The sequence below is a fragment of the Sphaeramia orbicularis genome, chromosome 18 (genome assembly GCF_902148855.1).
Source record: "Sphaeramia orbicularis chromosome 18, fSphaOr1.1, whole genome shotgun sequence".
Taxonomy (NCBI): domain Eukaryota; kingdom Metazoa; phylum Chordata; class Actinopteri; order Kurtiformes; family Apogonidae; genus Sphaeramia; species Sphaeramia orbicularis.
In genome coordinates this window covers 19,119,522-19,140,911 of record NC_043974.1, presented here as the reverse complement: position 1 = coordinate 19,140,911, position 21,390 = coordinate 19,119,522, and the positions used below count along the sequence as shown (strand labels likewise).

At 38.2% G+C, this 21,390-nt stretch overlaps 1 protein-coding gene and 1 long non-coding RNA gene across 8 annotated transcripts in view; both read left to right on the top strand.

Annotated features, from left to right (window-relative positions):
* The window catches only part of sorcs2 (sortilin-related VPS10 domain containing receptor 2), a 593,249-nt gene that overhangs the window by 378,256 nt on the left and 193,603 nt on the right, over nt 1-21,390 (top strand). The window lies entirely within an intron of this gene.
* Nucleotides 252-20,048, top strand: LOC115438487 (uncharacterized). Its single transcript, XR_003938082.1, has 3 exons — nt 252-363; nt 1,443-1,444; nt 20,033-20,048. It is a non-coding gene; the product is annotated as an uncharacterized LOC115438487 (long non-coding RNA).

Genomic DNA, 21,390 nt, shown 5'->3' with positions numbered 1-21,390 from the left:
GTTTGGGGTTCTGGGTCCTCTGATTTCCACTGGAATCAAAACAGGAAATATAGGGTATTTCTCCTGTTACTGTCCAGGATCACAGAGCTGATAAAGTTCTGGAGTAGAGTTAGGTGAGCGCCTTCACTGGCAGCTAACTGTTCTTAAAGCGTTAATTGCTTATTGCTAATGCTAGTTGATGTGTTTCTATTAGGAGTGGTAAAATGCAGACTGGATTTTCCTACATAGGTAATAAAGTGAGTAAACCTTTAGCCATCTGGTTTTCTCAGTGTATTCAATACTGAGAAAACAGTCTGGAAGTGCTCCATTCGCTGTGACTTATGCCCGATCTATTTCATACCGAACCAATCACAAGTCTTGGGGGTGGGGGTTTCACAATGCGACATACGTACTGACTTCTTTTTGTCGTGAGTCAAAGTCAGTTCCAGTCCGCAAATCTCTTTACAGCTGTTTTCGGTTGCTTGATTCAAAAATAAGGATTGAATTACAGATTACACCTTGTATTCTTAAGTTTTTCTGACAAAAGCCTTATCTGTGATTGGTTTACTCGGCGCCTGTTAGTCGCGTCTTCATATTTGGATGCAAGCCCCGCGATTCCAGATGGATTTCTTATTGAGAAAGACGGATGGTTGGCTAGGCTAATATTCAGTACAGTCATAAAAAGCAGAATTCCAGCACACAGTTGCTAGAGGCAAGAGAATTGCTAACAGTTAACGGGTCTAACACCTTAACAGAATAACTTTTGCTGGTAACGCAATTCAGTATCGATGTTAAAGGGTCATGTGGAAGGAGAGCAGTGAGTCACAGAAGGATATGTAGTGAATGATAAGACCCAATTAGGCCGTGAATGTAGGCGTTTGCATCAGAAGTCTCCATTTTTGTCTAACACCTCTGGTATTTCCAAACTAAACTAGTGTCTCCATTGTTTCCATTTTTGAAATGTCAATACTTTGGACTAATGTGGATATTAGATGTAAACAGAGCAAAAATTCTGCATTTTAAAACATACTCTAATTCTTGTCATGGTTGTGAAAATGACTGGTCTGTTGTAGGGGTATAACAGTTCAGTTGTTTGTACTGAACCATTTCGGGGCCTTCAGTACAATACAGAGGTGTACTGAATTAATACATGTAGCCTGTGTGAAGAACACAAACATTCGCCTTAAGTTTCCACACAAAAACATTGAAGTGAACGCACACAGTATGAGCAGGGTGGCCGCAAGTGGAACCCATGTGCAAAATTTGATATACGAGACAGACGTCTAAGCAGTCCACACACCATACACATGCTGAATGTGAACCAGTATGGCAGCTCAGAGCAGTGTCACAGGTACAAAGCCAGAGTTGGAAGACCATTCGTGTTCTGTAAGGTCTCCGATTTGGGAGCATTTCGGATACCCTGTCAGTTATGTCAATGGAGAGACAAGTCGACAAAACAAGAGTGGTGTGCTGGCATTGTTTCGTGAAGATCGGTTATATTTAAAGTTTTTTTTTTTTTTTCAGTTTTCTCTTTGTTTTAGTGTAAAACAAAGTTAAATTACATGAAGATGTTGACATTTATAAACTATTCTTTCACAAAAAATGTGAAAAACCTGAACAAATATGAACACCCTGAAATGTTTTAATATTTAAAGTTTTTTTTAAATGAAATTGGTTTCCTTTACTGTACCAAAAATGTATTGAAAGTGTATTGAACCAAAGACCCCTGTACCAAAAACACACTGAAGCGAAATTTTTCTGTACTGTTACACCCCTAGTCTTTTGGTGTCTTGGCATTTCTTATTGTCTTGATCTTTTTGTCTTAATCTTGAGCTTCTCAATCTTGCCGTCCTTCTGGGCACCTGCTTTGTGACACATGTAAAACCCCCAAAATGTTATATTTCACAAAATATGGATAAAAGAAAAAAAATGGTGTTGTCCAAGCTTGTATCAGTGCCATTCTCATTCACTCAACTATTTCCTAACATAGCTAACATAAAGGAGGTGGTTGGTCAAACTCCTACACAGGTTCCCTTCATTTAACCTTAGAGCTTCATATGACCTTCGTGATCAATTTTTCATCAGATCTGTAAAACCTGAGTCATTGCCTAAGTATCACATAACAGTTAGTCTGTCCGCTCAGGTGTTTTGTGAACTGCAGCAGTTGGCTGTTTCTCTAAACTTGTAATCCACTCTTTGGCATAAAAGTCAGACAAAATTGAGACTGAAAAACTTTGGGTTGTTATAATAAAGCACTTCATTCCATAAATTACTGTCTAAATGCTAAACTGAAAGGCTAAATGGAAAAGCACAACAGGAAGCACTGTGGTGATTGATGGGCTGAGATGTAAGTAAGACCGGATACAGCGAATATAGCAATTAGATAAAAATGAGAGAAAGAAGCAAACTACTGTGTACTGAATTATTAGCCATTAGTGCTAGCAGAGGATGCCCATTAATCTGCTAAAGTCAGCTCAGCTGTATGCGAGATAGAGCCATGGCTCGTTAAATCAACATGTCTTCATTAGCTTGGATTTCATAGGGTCTACTGGAGGCATTAGAGCTGGGATTTATGAAATTTATAGCCATTGTCCTGACTCAGAAATGGGTACTTTTGGCCATTGTCTGTTAATGTTTCCCCAAGAAAACATCTGAGATAGTTTTCTGGGTTTGCTTTATCAAAATAACTGTCAGACCTTTGAGACGGTTACCATTTTTATTGGTGCACACACCCTTAAGCTAAAACTAAACTATCACACATAAACTTTTACACTTTTTTGTAGAATAAAGTGACACATTTAAAGGGGGTTGTAGATAAATTTAAAGTTTTTTTTAAGAGATGAGCAGAGTTAGCGTGTGATCCTTTGATTAGGGTTGATGGTGCTGAGTCAGGCTGACTTTGCAAATCCACCGAGTCCCCTGTCAGTCCATAGCTTTTGTTTTCTCTGCTTCAGATTAAGGTGGTGTCTACACTTGAAATATTTATTCATCGGATAAAACTGGCTGTCCTCTTTTCAGCTGAGAGGAGGAGTTCTCATAAAGTTCAAAGCTGCTGTGAGAACGAGAGAAAAAAAAATCTAAATGGCTTTGTACCTTGTACTACTGCATATATTTTAGCATGACAATTATTATATGAGAACAGTTTTGTATACTTATGCATTTAGACTGCACCTTAGGTTTTTCATTTGAGTTGTATTTTTAGTCTGGATGCCCAAAAAGCATAAGCATTTTATGTGAGTTGTCTGTTTATTTATTTGTAATGGATTATAGAAAATAATATAACATATAACATTATGCAGCTCAAAATCAAGAGTAGTCTTTCAAAACAAGCTTTAGTGTTGTTCGAGAAAGCGGCAACTGGTGTTATACAAGTGGAACTGTATTATGGAGGTCATATCTGAATGTACAAACATCACATATTAAGGTAAAGCTGAATAAAATTGCATTGAAAATGAATACACAAATGTATAAAAATGAGTAGAGAATCTAAGCAGGTGTACATTATGAGTGGATGTGGAATCTTCTTCCACTCTTCTGGGTCTGAGTTGCCGGGCTAACAGCCTAAGCAGAAAAGCTCAGACTTCCCTTTCCTATCCACCTCCACTAGTCCCTCCAGGGGGTCACCGAGGGGTTCCCAAGACATCTGAGAGATGTAATCCCTCCAGTGTGTCCTGGGTCTGCCCGGGGGGTCTCCTCTCAGTTGGACATACTTGAAACACCTCACCGGGGAGGCATCCAGGAAGCAACTTGAACAGATGCTCAAGGAATCTTTTTTTCCAATGCTTGTATCCACAGTCTTGTTCCTTTGGTCACTATCCACAACTCGTCACCATAGATGAGGGTAGGAACGTAAGTAGATTGGTGAATTGAGAGCTTTGTGTTTTTGGTTCAGCTCCATTTTCCACAGCAGACCTACACACTGTCTGACCACCAGACCTTTATAGGGGAGCCTCTCCTCCAGGCCCTGGTTTCCCTTTCCTGGATGAGGTCTTGGACATTCTTTTCATAAGGGTCCCTTAACAGTCTGATCAGGTTCATACTGTCTACCGAAGTTAGATAAATTGATCGATTAATAAGTAAATAAAGATTCCTTGTTTCTTTTTTGTCGAACAGATTAAAAAAACAGTACAATTTTTTTACCTTTACATGTTTCAGCCTTTTCAGAAGGGTCATGTGATGAACTGTACCTTTTGTCTGGCAAACCTGGATAAAACAGCTAAGACACATCACAGGAACATCATGTGACCCTTCTGAGGCATGCTACAGGTGCAGCCGAAACATGTAAAGGTAAATAAATATATACTTTTTTTTAATCTGTCTGACAAAAAAGAATCAAAGATTCTTTATACTGTTGAATCCCTCCTAGTCCGGCCCCTCCCTTAGGACCATTTAACCTTGGGAGACCCTACCTGGAGCGATATGCACCTGATGATATAGCTCCTAGTACCACCAGGGCATGCAAATCCCTCCACCATGATAAGGAGGGATGTGTTTTTTAGCTGAATACAGTATGTAGTCCTATGAGTGAGAGTAGTAATGATGCTTACCCAGTACAGCTGCATTCCTTGTATTGATAAAACAACAGAAGCATAACAAAAATAGAGGATTGATCGTTTGTGCTGCCTATTTCTGGAGCAGTTGTGTTGTTTTGAGGGGTTTGTGATTCTAGAAACCAGAGAAAAAACACAAACACCAAGATAGGATAGTAAGCCAATAATAATGCTGTGCTGTGTGGTACAGGTTAACTACGATCCACAAAGACTGAGAAAAACACACAGCGCACACTATAACATTCTAAAACCAGCCACTGACAATTTGGCGAGCTGAGTCACCACCTACGCCATCAACTGATGAGTCAAGCTGAGGCGGGTCAATTCATACTGCTGCAAACTTTACATGCAACATTCTAAAATGGTTTTGTTTTGATGTTTTGCCATAAACGGTCTGAGGTGAGAAGAAAGGAAAAGAAATGTACAGAAATAAAAAAAAAAAAAAGACTGAGTGGGAATAGACTTCAGAAAGTTGATGAAGTTTGCCAAATAATATGCCCCGTACAGAGTTAAATGTGGAAAGCAAACCTTCACAGGAGGATTCAGAAACACACTGTCTAAATAATGGAAACAAAAATTGAGCAGATATAAAAGGCAGCTTGTCTCCACATGGAAGGAGTAATGTGGGCAGCATGTTAGCACAGCAGCATTATGAGTACGAGTCTACATTTGAGGAGTCATACTGGGCTTAGGGTTACCTGTGTTTTGGAAGTACTGACAACCCAACACAATCACTGTAGCCACCCACAGAAAACCAAGAAATACACCTAAATAAGTCTAAAAATATTCTACGCATGTATCGTGACTGACACACAGCTGGTGTAGACAGGTGGATTGATTAAAACAGTTATGTGACACGACTGAATAAGCATGACCAAGCATAAAGCTAACCTGAGAGTTTAACCCTTTAACAACCACAGTCTCTCCGGCGCTGCATTTTGCACTTTACAGCACTCAAATTACTGTAACTCCTGAACTTTTTGTGCAATCCACAAAATTCAAATGGTATCGAAAGGCTGAGATCTGGAGCTGTCCGACACTATATAACACTTTATGGCAGCAATGTGGGGACTGTATTACAAGTAGAAAGGATCTGTTTCAGAGACTTCCACACAGGATAAGAAATGCCTGGAAATAACAAAAAATATGAAGCCATAATATGGATACTGAATGTTTGAGGCCGAAAAGAGTGTTTGGACAGGTCTAAAATAGATGAAAGTTTATTTTTTCAGTCTCAAAATGTTTTTTTTATGGACATTTAGAGTTGTTTCTGATAATAAATATGCTAAAAGCCCAATTAAAACTCATGGTTTTAAACATCTATTATTTATAATAATTAATGGCCAGATATTGAAAGTTAAGTTCTTCCTGAAAACAAAGGTGCTAAAAAATTGTCAGAAAAGACATTTTCTGACACTTTCATTGCAAAGAAAACATGAAGACACTCTGGCAGCCTGTTATGATAGTCTTAAAAGGGTTAAGTAGATGACAAGAAGAGAACTGAGTCACTCATTTTGGGATATTATCAGATATTATACAGCAGTTACTTGCTCCCTTTAATGACTTGACTGGAGAGTCTAGTCAGCTTCAAAGGTCACCACAGACATTAGATCAATCATCTTTTGTGTGGATTCAGAAAGATTAGCTTGATGAGTAAATTCACACTTATTTGCCCATTTTTGGCCAGTTGAAACAGTAAAAGACATACATTTTCACTTTATTCCTGGCCTCTATCTTATCACCTACTGCAACGGATGCAAAATAATTCACATTATACCTTCATCTACATTTGAAGACATGCAATTACTGTACGACAAACACTTTACGTTCACTATTTATGAGCAGGAATGCTTTGCAGTGCTTGAGCATACCTCATATGTGGGCAATTTATTGGCCCTCATGCCTGGCAGGCCAGAGATTAATGAGCTGTTTGTTGCGTACACACATTCTCCACGCCTGTATACTCGCCGACCACATGTTTCCAAGCAATGTTATTGGGTTTTCTCACTTAGTAAAAAAGTAGAAAGCATTTCACCGCAGTGTTCAGGTGAGATATTGTACCTTCACCTTCTCAATTTTCCGCTTCTGCAGCTTCAGGAGAATGTGTTCATACTGTAGGTGCCTTTCATCTCCTGGGTCGGGATGGTTATGCCTGTTAATATTGGCGCTCGAGACAGGGATAACAAGTAAAGTAAAAGTCTTGGAAGGGTTGATGTCAGTGTAAGAGAAAGAATAGAAAGTGAAAAGAGACAAAGTACATGTTTAATCATGCTGACGTCTGAAGGACTTGAATCAGCCCCAGTGATTGGTGACCTTTTCATTGTAATTTTCCGCAAATCTGTATTTTTTAGATGGCATTTTGAGCTCCTATATAAAGATAATGCGCACACTCCTGAGGTATATGCTGTTTCTCCAAAATAACATTGCTGTGTGGCAAATAGAAAGTGTCAAGAGAGCTCAAGTGTTCTTTTTCTTTTTATTTGAGGCTTTTGAGGGCAAGTGGTGGCTGTGTTCTGTTTAAAATTTCAGGAGTGACAAGGCTGTTGGAGAAGTTATAGGAAGAGAGGAAATGGAGTGATGTAGGGTCAGTGCTGCTGATGGTGAACTTACACTGAACTCTAACTGGAGGAATTACAATAGTGCAAAGTTGGCGTATCACTTTCTGCAACAGCATTATGTCGGACCATTGGTTTGGTGTCTGAACAGCTTCTGCCTTCAGTTAAGTGCAGCAAGTAATGACCGTATTTATCTGTATTTTAGCAAATGTCTGATTAAAACAGGCACATGTGTGACTACGTACCTATTTTGTGCAAATAGTAGTGCTGATCATTAAGCATGGTAGTGCACTTGTTGGCACTCTTACCTCAGAACATGAAGCATCTGGGGCTGATTCCCATTTAGTGGTCTTTCTATGCGTTTTCGTGTTCTTTCTACATGGTGCAGGCTTCCTGTAGGTCCTCCAGTTTATGCTAGGTGCATTCTCCTGTCAGTGCCCTCAACTGTAGTACTGGCATAGATCTGCAGTTGATTCTTAGCCGCCTTTACTTTATATCAGGGGTGTCCAATCCTGGTCCTCAAGGGCCGGTATCCTGCATGTTTTAGATGTATCCCTCTTCCAACACACCTGATTCAAATGGTAAGCCTATCATCAAGCTCTGCAGAAGCCTGATAATGACTGTCAGGTGTGCTGGAAGAGGGATACATCTGAAACATGCAGGATACTGGCCCTCGAGGACCAGGATTGGACACCCCTGCCTTATATGTACTAGGACAGAGTAAAGCAAAAGCAGAAGTTCCCTATGGAGACAATAAGAGTAATTTTTTTAAGAAATCACAAAAGTCTATCCCTGCTGTTTGTGTTGCTACAGCCAAGTTTTTCTCAAGAGGTTGGATGTCATTACTTTTAGGATTTGCCAGCTGAAAGCACAGTCACTGCTGTCCCCAGGAAACTATTAAAAATGAAAACAGCACCTTTCTGTAGCAATGGGTTTTCTGTAACAGAGATCTAATAAAGTAACTATAAAAGGGTACATTAGTTCAGTGTTAGCATTAGGTAGAACGAAGGCTTAGCTCCTTAGCTTTTCTTGTAAAAATTGCACTTTGTTCTTTCATTTAAAGTACACAGACCACCTTCAACACACCACTGGAATAGTGAGACTACCTCTTTGTAGTGATAGTTTGTCCAGTCAGTGGATTATAAACATGCCTTATATGTCAACGTGTGTTTGGAAGGTTCAGTATGTCAGGTTAAGTCATGCTTTTGTGCTTCTGCAATGTTTCTGTTTGAGTCTGTGCTATGAACTGGTTGTTGGTTGACATTAGGTAACTCCATTTCTAAGCCGATGACTGTCGCAGTTGTCTACATCCATAATAGCCTTTTCATTATTGTCTCCATAGAGGACGGGGGCAGATTTTTCCATGAGAATCCTTCCACTCACTCCTGAATTCATCAACACTATTATGAGCTTTGAAGTGAAGTTGACTAACAGTACATTTTCCGAGAACAATACAGGTTCGCACACAAATAAGCACACGAGTATGTGCAAATCTTCCATATCGAGCTTGTAAAACTGGCTTCTTGAGCATTAACCCATGAAGACCCAGAGGTACTTTTGTGGCAATTCCAAAATAGTTTTTTCTCTGTTTAACTTTTCTTAAGTAATTTATCACCATTTACTATAATATCATGCTCTGTGTTTTGCTTTTTTTTTTTTGATCAAGGTCTTTTTTTATTGTCAGTTTTCAAATGTATAACAAGAAACATACAACTTGAGAATGAAACTATTGTATCCAGTTCCTTTCCATCTGCCCCCCACCCCCAAGTACTGGACCTTCGTTAAGTTTATATACAGCCGGAAATAATACACTTATGTATAAAAGTATATAAACCCCCTTCAAATATATATACAAACACTTACATATATATGTACACATATACACATGTGCATATTTGTAAGTTCACATACACATGAATAAATAAGGGGAAAGAAAATTGAAAATAAATGAATTAGAAAATACATAAGTAAAAAGGTACACAGATATTGCAGTTACATAGATATGTTGGCAGCTACCATACCTTCTACAAAGCTGATAAATGGCTGCCAAGTGTCATAGAACTTTCTGGTGGAGCCCCTAATGGTATATCTAATTTTTTCTAAGTGAATATGATGCATAACCTCTCTGATCTATCGTCCGTATGTTGGTGGGAGAGGTGTTTTGCATTTTTAAGTGAATATATATATTATGTATTTTCCTGTATTTAATTTAGTTGGCATTTAGATATTCTTTGAAGCTCAAGTTAAAGGGTACATTCGTTATATCAAAAACAGAGAAAACTGGAGAAAATGTGACTTTTTCAGGAAAATATATCATTAACTGAACAAAAACCAGTTGTCTCCATCCACTCTCCAGTCATTAATCCAACTCCATGGGATTTACTGGAGAATCAATGTTGTAGAAGATGATAGATGAAGATGATGATAATGTTTCCACGGTAACTACACAGCCTATGAACATCCAAATGAGTTATATCTAATGACCATGAAAAGATGACAAACTGAATTTTACACCAATTATTTACATGTATTGATAGAATTAGTGGATCAACAGGTATTAAACAGTTTAGATCAGTAGATGGTTTTGGTCACCAGTGGATATTTGGGTCTTTATGCGTTAAATTGGATTTCTTCTTCAATGTCACCTATAGTTGGAATATGGGGATGATACGTTGATTGATGTGCAGCCTAAAGTTAACTTCCTCTTTACTCTTTGTACAATGAAAACTGCACTACTCAATCACCACAAACTGTTAAACATCTCAAACCTGTGAAAACTTTCGCTCACTCTTCCTCATAAAAGTACCATGCATATTCTCCATGATGGCATTCCTGAGTATCTGAGCTTCTCCTGACATCCGAGCAATGACACTGCCAGAAACAGTATACAAACAGCCTAGGGTTCATGTTTGTGGGGATGACACATAGCAGCAGTGGAAAAGAATATTCATAAAGAACAGGAGGGTATTTGACACAATGATGACAATGCGATGATGAATGCTAACATTTCCCTGTATATTCAATTCTTCTCTCATATATTGAAGCTGTAAATATGAATGTGGACGTGCTCTTTGCTTTAAGCGTGAGGTTTTTCTTTCTCTTTGACAGTTTTATCAGTTACTTGAAAAAGGTTACAGCTACGTTAAAGGAGGGAGGTGTATTCATCTGCATGTTTGACTTGGAGAGAGGACGTCAAAAACTTTAAATAAATGTAGTTTAATGTACTCTGGATTGAATTCACTGCGAGTAAAAACTTCAAAGATCCAAATTTCTCTTCCACATTTACTGATTACCTCCGCCAAGGAGGTTATGTTTTTGCCAGGGTTTGTTTGTTTGTTTGTTTGTTTGTTTGTTTGTTTGTCTGTCTGTTTGTTTGTCTGTCCGTTAGTGTGCAACATAACTCAAAAAGTTAAGGACAGATTTGGATGAAATTTTCAGGGTTTGTTGGAAATGGGATAAGGAAGAAATGATTAAATTTTGGTGGTGATCGGGGGTGGGGGGGCCCACGGGGGGGGGGGGGGGGGGGGGCACTGATCGTTGGTGTGCAACATAACTCAAAAAGTTCTGGACAGATTTGGATGAAATTTTCAGGGTTTGTTGGAAATGGGATAAGGAAGAAATGATTAAATTTTGGTGGTGATCGGGGGTGGGGGGCCCACGGGGGGGGCCACTGATCAGCCTTGGCGGAGGTCTGCGCTCTCCGAGTGCTTCCAGTTAGTTTTGTCACGAGCTTAGTCATTTTGCATCAGGACTTTGCATTGTTGACATTTTTTCCCCCCAGTACATTATAATAATTCTTATTCTACCCAAAGAGAAGCTGCCAAAAAAAAAAAAAATCCACGCTTGCCTTTTTTTTATTGAAAAATATCACCCTGTTGTCAGCTCTTCCTCTCCCACATCTCTTTGACACACACCTCTTTAGGAATTTATCCCTTCAATCCTGCCTTGTCACATCCCCTTCTCTGTGGCAAAGAAGCTGTCATGAAAAACAGTAGGATTTAACTGAAACGGCACAATGCAGAGAGACAGACACTGATTCACAGAGAGACATACATCTCAGTCACTCATTCACTTTACATCTCATCTCATGAGCGAATGGCACTTACTGTGATGAATAGCAGTGATTCTCTCTGAGACTCATGGTGGCTTCAAATAGTCAGACCGGTGCATTTGAAGGATCACAAAAACCTATAAGGGAATCCTCACTCATGTCTTGGGCTTCTGCACTCATCAGTTAAGCTATTAGCCTAAATACACAGTGAAATCATCGGCCCTGTCAGGTACGACTGCTTGTGAAGGACATGTGGTATAATAAAGCAGGCGTGATGGACTGGGATTGCTGCTTCATCGACCTTCCACAAATGGGAGTAATGGCTAATGACTGAGGCGGGCGACTCGAAATGCAAGGCTCATTGCTTTCAAGTGAGGCCCTTTAGCATCTGTGTTTCCGCCTGCTAAATATTATTCAGTCCGATTGGGGTGACAGGTGCAGTGTTAAACTCTATGGGCGGCTGACATATTGGTGATTTCATCTCATAGGGGAATTTCATTTACAGTTTGACTTTCAACTAATGATTTTTTTCTCTTTTTTCTGTGTTTTTTTTTTTTTACATGTCTGCCCTCTCCTTGGCCTTCTTCAACTTTCAGGTAAGAGCTCAAGTAAAATGTTTTATTTGGTGTGGAGCTTCTGGATCTACTAACAAATGAGGATTTCATGGACATAAAGAGGAAGTGTGAAGACATAAACAGAATTTGGCTCGTCCTAGAATGTACTGTGACATATTTAGCTTATTGCATTTCAAAACCATACTTGGCAACACCTGAACTAGAATCCTAAATTCAGTCAGATGTGTCTACACTCCCTGCATCGTAATCTGTTCATGCAGTTACGAAATATTTTAGTCCGAAATGTGTTTTATTAGGTTACAGTGACATTTGACACTTTAAGCTTGAATCCAAGTGAATGTCAATGCCAAATTTGAGGCCATTCCCTCAAGTTGCGCTTGAATTATAATAAAAATGGACAAATGTGAGGTCACAGCAGTGTTGGCCATGGACCTTTGGCCCCAAAATCCCTTCAGCTGATGGTTTTGTCAAGGTGAACATTTGGACATTTAATACCAAATGTTAAACCTTTCTGTTTAGCTGATTACACGATACAGCACTTGAAACGTAATGGGGACCAATGGGAATGTACTTTTTTCAGCAGAAAAGCAGCAGTGACAGTAGATGATATGATGAAAAAGCTGGTTCTGTTTTCCTGGTCCTGGTGACAAGGATTTGGTGGGTGAATGAAATGGAACAGGATACTGGGGTTTGATGTCTTTCTCGTTATCAAATTGCAGTTTTCATTTGCAGGTGGGTTAAATTTAGGGGCCAAAATTAATCATCTGATTTGGGAAAAGCTTGTGTTTTGGATTAAAATAGATGATTTTATGATCCCATATAGGATATAGAGACCCTTGTAGCAAAGGAAACCAATTGTTTCAACTGTAAATAACCACGTTACTTAGATTAGCAATTCTTCTTTGCGACAAAAGTTGATAAGGGTAACTGTTTTACCTTGCTGACCTGTTTCGACTACATTTGTAGTCTTCCGTGTAGATCATGCAAGAAAACGTACAATAGGATAAACAAGAAGAACATTCAGCACCAGGAAAAAGGAGCACCAGACAGAATGTAAAAAAGAGACAGCAGGACAACTCACAAGAACACTAAAAGAAAAAGCTGATCAAGAAAACAAAAAATCAGCCATGACAGACCACTGCAAGAGGAACAACCATATTATGGACTGGGACAAGGGAAAATGTTAACATTGGAGATCAACAAGCACAAAGGTGGATAATAGAGATCAGGAAGAGGGCAAACGAGTCCATGAACCAGGACGAGGGGGCTGACAACCTCACACACCACTCTGAGGAAGACTACAGATGGAGTCGAAACATGTCAGCAAGATAAAACACTCACCCTTACTAACTTTGTCGCAAAGACTAATCTAGGCTAAGCTAATATAAGAAAACAAGATGAACATAATCAATCAACCATATTACTTGCTGCACCAGAGGATGTATACTGAATGGTTACCTGTGGACACCTGGAAGGAAGTAGCATCTGTCTTTATCTTGTTGCATTGCATTATATAAACTGGTAGGTTTATATACCAGTTAATACAGGTTTAGTACGAGTTACATGTGGCTTTTTTTTTTTTTTTTGCATTTTCCAATGGAAAAGTATCTGTGACAAACTTGGAAGTGTTTCACTTTAAGAAGTGACAAAAATACCCCAAAGACACCTTTAGTATGTAGAAGTTAAGAAAAGACAAGTTCCACTTAAATGTTAAAAGACTTTCACCTGCATCCAATCCCATTACAGTCAAAGCAAACACCCCACAGCTGTGAAGTTTAATCCTGAGTCCTTTCAAATGTGCAGCCACAGTCTGGTTTCTGGGTTATTTATTTAACTAGACCCATGTTTTGCCGCACGGCCACAAAATCAGGGAGAAGCCCTTGGTGTTGTATACTGAATATTTATAACATCTAGAAGGTGGCAAGAAAGGAATTAATGGCCAGAGTTGTTGTTTCGATTCCCTTCCACCAGCCTCCAGCATTTTCTCTGTTGGTTATGGGAGGAAACACATCCTCTCAGCGTCTCGGTAAGAATGATAAATTTAATCATCGTACGGAGGCAGTAATCACTGACTCCAGAACCGTGTGCTTTCATCATTCCTAATTGGCTAATAAATTACCTCCACTGATGAAAAATGGCGTGTGTGGGTAAACTTGTGATCAGATACATTTTGTCTTATAAAGTGGCTCTAGTTGTGAGTGTAGGTGCGAGAAGAGAAAGGTGCTTTTTTGAAAATGCATAAGATGGAAGGTTATTTTAGCGGGGGCTTTTTACTATTGATTGATAAATGCAACAGCGTGAGGGTTATGAGATTTATAAGATGTGAAGATAAACCACTGTGTGTTTTAATTTAGGCGACAATTAAAGTGACATATCAGTGACGCTCCACTGTACCACATTAGTCTAATCCCCCATGGAGACTGTTGTAATGTTTATTTAGACACCAGGCTCCCTGCTGGGAAGAGGGATTTGTTAGATGGCACTTCCTGATCGCTGCGTGTTTGAGAAAATGCTAATGCACACTACAGGATTTCAAATAATGCTAGGTTTGTTTAACTGGAATAAATATATGTATGCTATATGTCTGTAGGCATAATTATTTCCCTTTTGAGGATGTCAGCAAAAATGCATGTATTTGCTCCCAGAAATGCTTTCTCAAATGTCTTCATAATGCAGGGTCATACAGTTGACTCACATCACTGAAGACTTATTTTTAATGGGTCTGTTTTCCAGGGTCAGTTATTAATTATTTTAAGTGACACAGGTGAATTGCATTTGGCTACAAGTTCAAGTATGAGGAAAACAGGAAAAAAATTGTAATCAGAGTACGACTGACATCCATGTCCGTCAGAGTTTCCACAGAAGACTTAACTAAATATAAATCTTTAAACCGTCATGCTCAGTATGTCGTTTTTTAGATGCTTTTAATGTTGCACACTGATTGATTTCCTCCATTTTACTTATTATTTTTTTTGCCACTTATGGGTACGGAACCAAATATGGTAACTTTATTGACCTTGATTTTCTACGTAATAATATAAATTTTTGAAAAATTTCGCCAAAGTAATAAAGTCTTGTTATGTCCTCCAATAATACACTAAAGTTGAAATTTTGAATTTCAGAGTATTTCTATGAGTGAACTATAAATGGTTAAAATGAAACACATCCTTTCTATTCCTGTTGCCGTTTGTCCATCTAATTTCTATTCTGCCTTTAATTATTAGGCAACTTCTAGCTACCTTTTGGGAAATATATGAAACTTTTCAAGACATTACAGACAACTAACACACTGTCGCTTTTCCATTGACCCTCAAATTGCACAAATATAACTTGTGCATAAAAATTTACCAAATGGAAAAACGATTTTTTGATTAAAAGTTTTTGTGTTGGCAAGAGGTGGTTTTTTTGAGCGTAGCACAAATGGTATATCATGCAAAACTGCAATGGAAGTACCTTTTTCCGCAACTAGAGTCATGTGAATTAAACAAAATCAGATGTTGATTGACATTATAATAAGCGAAGAAGAAGAGTTTTAATAGAAACATGTCGCGGTGTGTGTGGACACCAAATCATTTTTTAATTTAGTACGAGATAGAGGGATAATATATAATAATAATGAATATATCTGTAAATCAACACAATATTTATGTTAGTCGCCATGTTTATGGAATGATTTCTCTTGTCATCTTGCGATAATAAATAAACAAATCATCACATTTGGGATTTAATGGAAACACAGACAGCATGCACTTCTGTTTTTTTGACATTTAGTAAATATCAGTAAAGTTTTGCGCAGATGTCTAATGGAAAAGGGACTAGTGTTAACTTCAAGCCTTACATGAATAGAAGGACAGTCATTCTCTTCATCACTTTGTACCCATTTCATTTTTCAGAAAACATGCACTGTGCAGAAACCTATAGAAGGAAATTTCACATAATAGCATAATAGGGTATAGGTTCTTAAAGGTCTAATGATGGACGGATGTCATCACAGAAAGCCAATAACATTCATTATTTGGTTTTTACTAGTGCATAACCACACAAAAAGAATTGTGCTGTTGTTTTTGTGGCATGTTTCTACCAAACAGACATCTTCTTTTTGTCGTTTTATATCCAGCATTAAGGTGGATTACTGTCACTCCCTGTTTTAACTAAACCCTCAACCAATAAAGTGAGTTTGTGCCTGCATTTGGTGCTGAATGTGGCAGGATGTTTCAGACTTACACTCTACTTCCCATGACATGAACACCGCCATGTCAACCAAAATGTGTCAGAAAGAACCATATTTGCACTCAGATGTATTGTTACTTGTATTTACAACGCTGCACGCTAAAACAAACACATGCTGGTAGCTGTGGGTGTGCGTTTCTGCGGCTCTTACTGAAAAACCCATAAATGTTAAGGAAGAGAAGCAGCTCATGCAGGTGACTGTGGGAGCAGAGCCGTGAGCACAAGGCTGAGCTTTTTCCGTTTCCTTCCCCTCAATTATATACCCAGCAGGTGATGGAACGCTTAGCCGGTAATCCGTCAGACCTTCCTCTTTGCATCCAACTGTCATGCAGCTCATCCATCCGTTCCTGCTCACTTTTCTCTTTAATTTTACTCCCTGCTATGATGAACACCAAGACACATTAATGTTATCACTCCCCCATGTGGAATTATTGCTAACTTTGAGTCAGTTAAGTCGAACAGGTACACAAGTGTTTAGGTGTTACAGAGGGGTGACTTTTGGTACCATTAATGTTAACCCATAAGGACCCAGTGGGACTTTAGTGTCACTTCCCAAATGAATTTTTTTCTCTATTTAATCTTTCCTAAGTGATTTATCACCATATATTATACTATTCTCCTCTGAATTTTGCTTTTTTGCCAGTAAAATCACCTATTTTCCAATATTTAATTCTCTGATCATCAATGTTATGGTAGTTATTTGAGAAAAAAAATATTGGTTACTACTTTGAATTTTAATGAGATTTCTTTACTAGTTACTTCATTTGAAAAGTAACTAAACTACTTGTTACTTTACTTTTCAGTTTTGTAATTGATAGATGCTGAAATTGACCATGTATACATAACAAACACAATGACCCTTCAGTCATTCTATTTTCAATTTTGAGTCAGAACTTAACGTTTCAACATAGGCTTTGTTCAGACAGCAGGTCTTAATGCACAGTTTTTGGTGAAATCTGATTTTTTTTTGTGTGTGCTCGTTCATATTACATATTAAATGCGACTTCTATCAGTTTTGAGTATGAACTGAATGCGACCCCGAAGTGACCCGCATGCCCAAAAGAGGTCCTGATGTAATACATGACCACGCAGGCACGCACTGTGTTTATGGAAGTAACACTCTTGGGATGCAGAATTGTGATGTTTATTGCATTTCAATGACGTAAAAGTTAGAATGCGACCTGGAAATTCAGACTGAAGTCGCATTGCAAAATATCAGATGCGTATCGGATTTAGGACTACATATGAAAGTGGCCTGGGTCGGATTAGAAAAAATCAGATTTGTGCTGTTCAAACCGTCTTTAACAGATCAGACACAGGTCACATATGGGCAAAATAATCTAATTTGGGCCAGATTTGCCTGCAGTCTGAACGTAGCCATAGTGTATGTTGTGTAAAGTTTTTTTTAATACTAAGTCGTATAAGAACAGCAAATAAAATAAATAATATATACAATTATTTAAAAAAAGGCCATGTCTCAATGATCTAAGCAGAACCTGGGATGAAAGAGGCCAAGAATTTTTTAATTTTTTTTTTCAAGTATCATTTTGCGTTACCTGTACCACCCCAAGACATGAAGGAAGCTCAGCTTGTTTTGGAGGGGGAGTTGGATTCTCACTCCCTTGCCCATCAACTGCACTGAGAGCTGCTGTTGAGGCTGCAGTTGACAAGCGCTTGTCACCCAAGCATAGAGTACATTTAACCAATATCTTCTTGTCCTTTCTTGAAATAAACTGGAAATAATGGGAAAATCGCCACTTCTCGAAGCAGCCTTCCTCTTGCTCCATTTTCTCTGTCGACTCATGATGCGTGTGGAACAGTACATGCCGTATGCAACAGATCAGGGAACATTCATATAGGAAACAGTCAATGGAACTTAGCTTAAGTAAAAGTATCATGTTCCCACAGTCCAGTAATGCAATTTAGTTATTGGTATGATTGGTGTAGTGTGTTACCTTACTTTGTTACCCCAAAAAATTATGAAATAACAGTAATCCATTACTTTTTAATCCATTACCCCAACACTGCTGATCATGTAGATGTTCATAAAAGCTCTGATTAAAGTCAAAGGTCAGTCAAAAACTGTAGAAAAAGTTGCTTTTTCAGTAAAATCTATCATTGCCTGAACATAAACCAAGTGTCTCCAATGTCTGTATTGATCCAACTCCACGGGTTTTACTGGTGAATCAATGTTGTAGAAGATGATGGTGTTTCCACATTCACTACGGAGCCTCTGAACATCCAAATGGGTCATATCTGATGACCATGAAAAGATGGCAAACTGTATTTCACACCAATTATTTACATGTATTGATAGGATGAGTGGATGAACAGTTTAGATTACTAAATGCTTTTAGTTGACGGTGGATGTTTGGGTCTTTATGGGTTAAAGTTACTCTCACTGTAGTAACAAACTTGCTGGGAAGATGATGCAAACATCAAAGATAATTGTAAAGGCTGATGATCATTAATTGTAGTCCACTATATACAGCTCTTCTACGGTTCCCGCGGAGTCTTAAAAAGTCCTAAAAGTCTTGAATTTACAAATCTATATTTAATACCATGAAAAAGTCTTTAAAAGGTATTACATTTCTATGGTAGGCCTTAAGTTATGTTACCATGAACTTGTTCATTGTATTGTGTTTAAATGTGTCTGTTAAATGTCCAAGCTGCAAAGAAAGTAACGTTAGTCTACTCAGTTCCACCCGTTTCAACCAGACAATTTATATTGAAATTAGGAACCAATTATCGCTAACTTCGCAGCCCCTGGTGAGAAATGACTCAGAACGGTGGGAATCAAGGCGTACATTTTTGTAAATTCTTGGAGTCATGAATTTTTGCCAGTATTGCCGTGAAATAGGCTGTGAAATGGGCATTAACTTCTGTTCTAAGTAGTCTGAAAAAGACTTAAAGTTAACTTGTAGAAACCTGTAGGAACTCTGTCTTTTGATGGAAATGTGAAATGAAGCTAAATACTGAGCTAAATTTATGGTAAATATTGTCAGAATTAGCAACAATTGTTAATTACATTAATTAATGAAGACAGTGTAATCCTTAAAGACCTAATGGCAATTTCCTAATGAATTTCCTCTACATATACCACTATTTACTATAATATTCTCTGCATTTTGTATTTTCCCATGACAATCAGGTATTTTCCTATATTTGATTCACTGACCATGTAGATGTTCAAGAAAACTTACGTTAGTGGCTATTACCTCAGAACACTATTACGTCAGAACACTGATGAAAAAGATGCATTCATTCATGCGCTGCTTAGTCCTCCAGAGGGTTACTGGGATGCTATCCCGGCTTGAAAAAGTGTCTTTTTCAGCAGAATATATCTTTAACTGAAACATAAAAATAACTATACACAACCACTGCCATTTGTCAGACTACATGGATTTTAATGGGGAATAAAAGTTGCAGAAAATGAGTGTTTCCACATTCACTAAACATCCAAAAAGACATATGTGATGCTGCTGAAAAGCTGAGAGAGTGCATTTGACCTGAATTTATTCAATGTATTGATAGGGTTAGTGGTTGAAAAGTTTTTCCACATTTCAAATAGGTGGATGCTTTCGATTTCTAGTGATTGTTTAAGTCTTTTAGGGTTAAACAGCAAAATAAATTATCTCTTACAAACAAGAAAGTAATTATGACTAAATGAGAAATTCATATATGTTTTTTTTTTAAATAAAGTATATTATAACTGCTAAGATATTCAAAATGTTGTAAGTTGTTATAAAACACATCCATGACTATTAGGCTTAACCCATGAAGACCCAAACATCCACTGGCGACCAAAATCATCTACTGATCTAAACTGTTTAACACCTGTTGATCCACTAATCCAATCAATCCATGTAAATAATTGGTGTAAAATCCAGTTTGTCGTCTTTTCATGGTCACCAGATATTTGGACCCATTTGGACATTCAGAGGCTCTGTAGTTTCCATGGAAACACCATCATCTTCTACAACATTGATTCACCAGTAAAACCCATGGAGTTGACTCAATGACAGTTGACGGAGACACTTGGTTTATGTTCAATAATGATACATTTTACTGAAAATGCCACTTTTTCTTCAGTTTTCCTTGTTTTTGATATAATACCTTTAACTTTAATCTGAGCTTTTATGAACATCTATATGATCAGTAAATTAAATATAGGAAAACATTTGATTTTTACTGAAAATATGCAAAATACGGAGGATATTTTATAATAAATGGCGTTAAATCACTTAGGAAATGTTAAATATGGAGAAAAAATCATTTGGGAACTGCCGCAAAAGTAGCACTGGGTCTTTATGGGTTAAATATGTGGTACTTGTTCTTTCTCTTTCTTTAAATAGATTAATATGGCTCCTGTATTCTTGGTCTTCTGGATGCTCACCCTCTTCAGCATAAACACTGTGATGCAACAGATATGAGTAATAGTGCATTGATTGGGACTTTGTATTTTCAGTCGAATGAAGAAGCACATCCTCCATCCTCCTTCAGTGCTCCCTGTCTTTTATGAAACCCTGTAAATATTACTATATCCATTACTGACCTTCTACTTGTACCTGGAGCGTCCTCTGCTCTTTGCGTCTTTGTGTCGGGTGTTTCTTGAAGCCCCTGCAGGATTCACTCAGGACTCAGCCCGGGTTCCAAAAGGACCCGTTTTGATTCTGAGCCCATATTTCGCTCTGACATGGAAGGATCAGATTAGTCGAGGACAAAGCTCACATCAGCGCCTCCCTTGCTCTTTGGTCTGTCCTTTATCTGACACCTCTTTGTCTTCCCACATCACAACCAGAGCAGAACAGGAAGGTGAGTCACCATCGCTGTCCTTGAGCACTCTGTTACACTCCAGGAGAGATAAGAAGGAAGGACTGTTGTTGAAGTGGCCACCATCTCACTCTAACTCATTAGCTGTTGCATAAATACATCACTCTGGGTTTCTTTTAACAGCCAAAGGAAGCCTATTGTGGGACATTCTTTGTGTATACTTTCTATGCCTGGTTTGGGTTGAAGCAACACTGTGGCAATTTGTCACAGTGAAATAGCAGGTGGAGTCAGTAGAAAAGAGTCCTTTCACAGAGCCTGTCAGGTTCCTGTTGTACTAAGTGTTTGGCAGGAATAATACATTTGAAAATAGCAGGAAGCTAACAGGCTTAGCATGACAGAAGACTAAGCTCCAAAACATGGAGCACAGCTGGATGGCTTTATGAAACATTGGATGGCATTTTTAAAGCTTGTTACCATGCTGACCGCTGAGAGACATTACCAAAAACAGTACTGCTTGTTTGGTTAGCACGCCGAAAAAAAAAAAAAAAGAAAGAAAGAAAGAAAAATCAATAGTCAAAGGACTTTTTTGTACAAACAATGACTTTGCCTTTAGTTTTACAATAGAATAGAACTGTATAATGAGAAACAATTTAACAGCGTCTTCCTCAGCAGTTGCA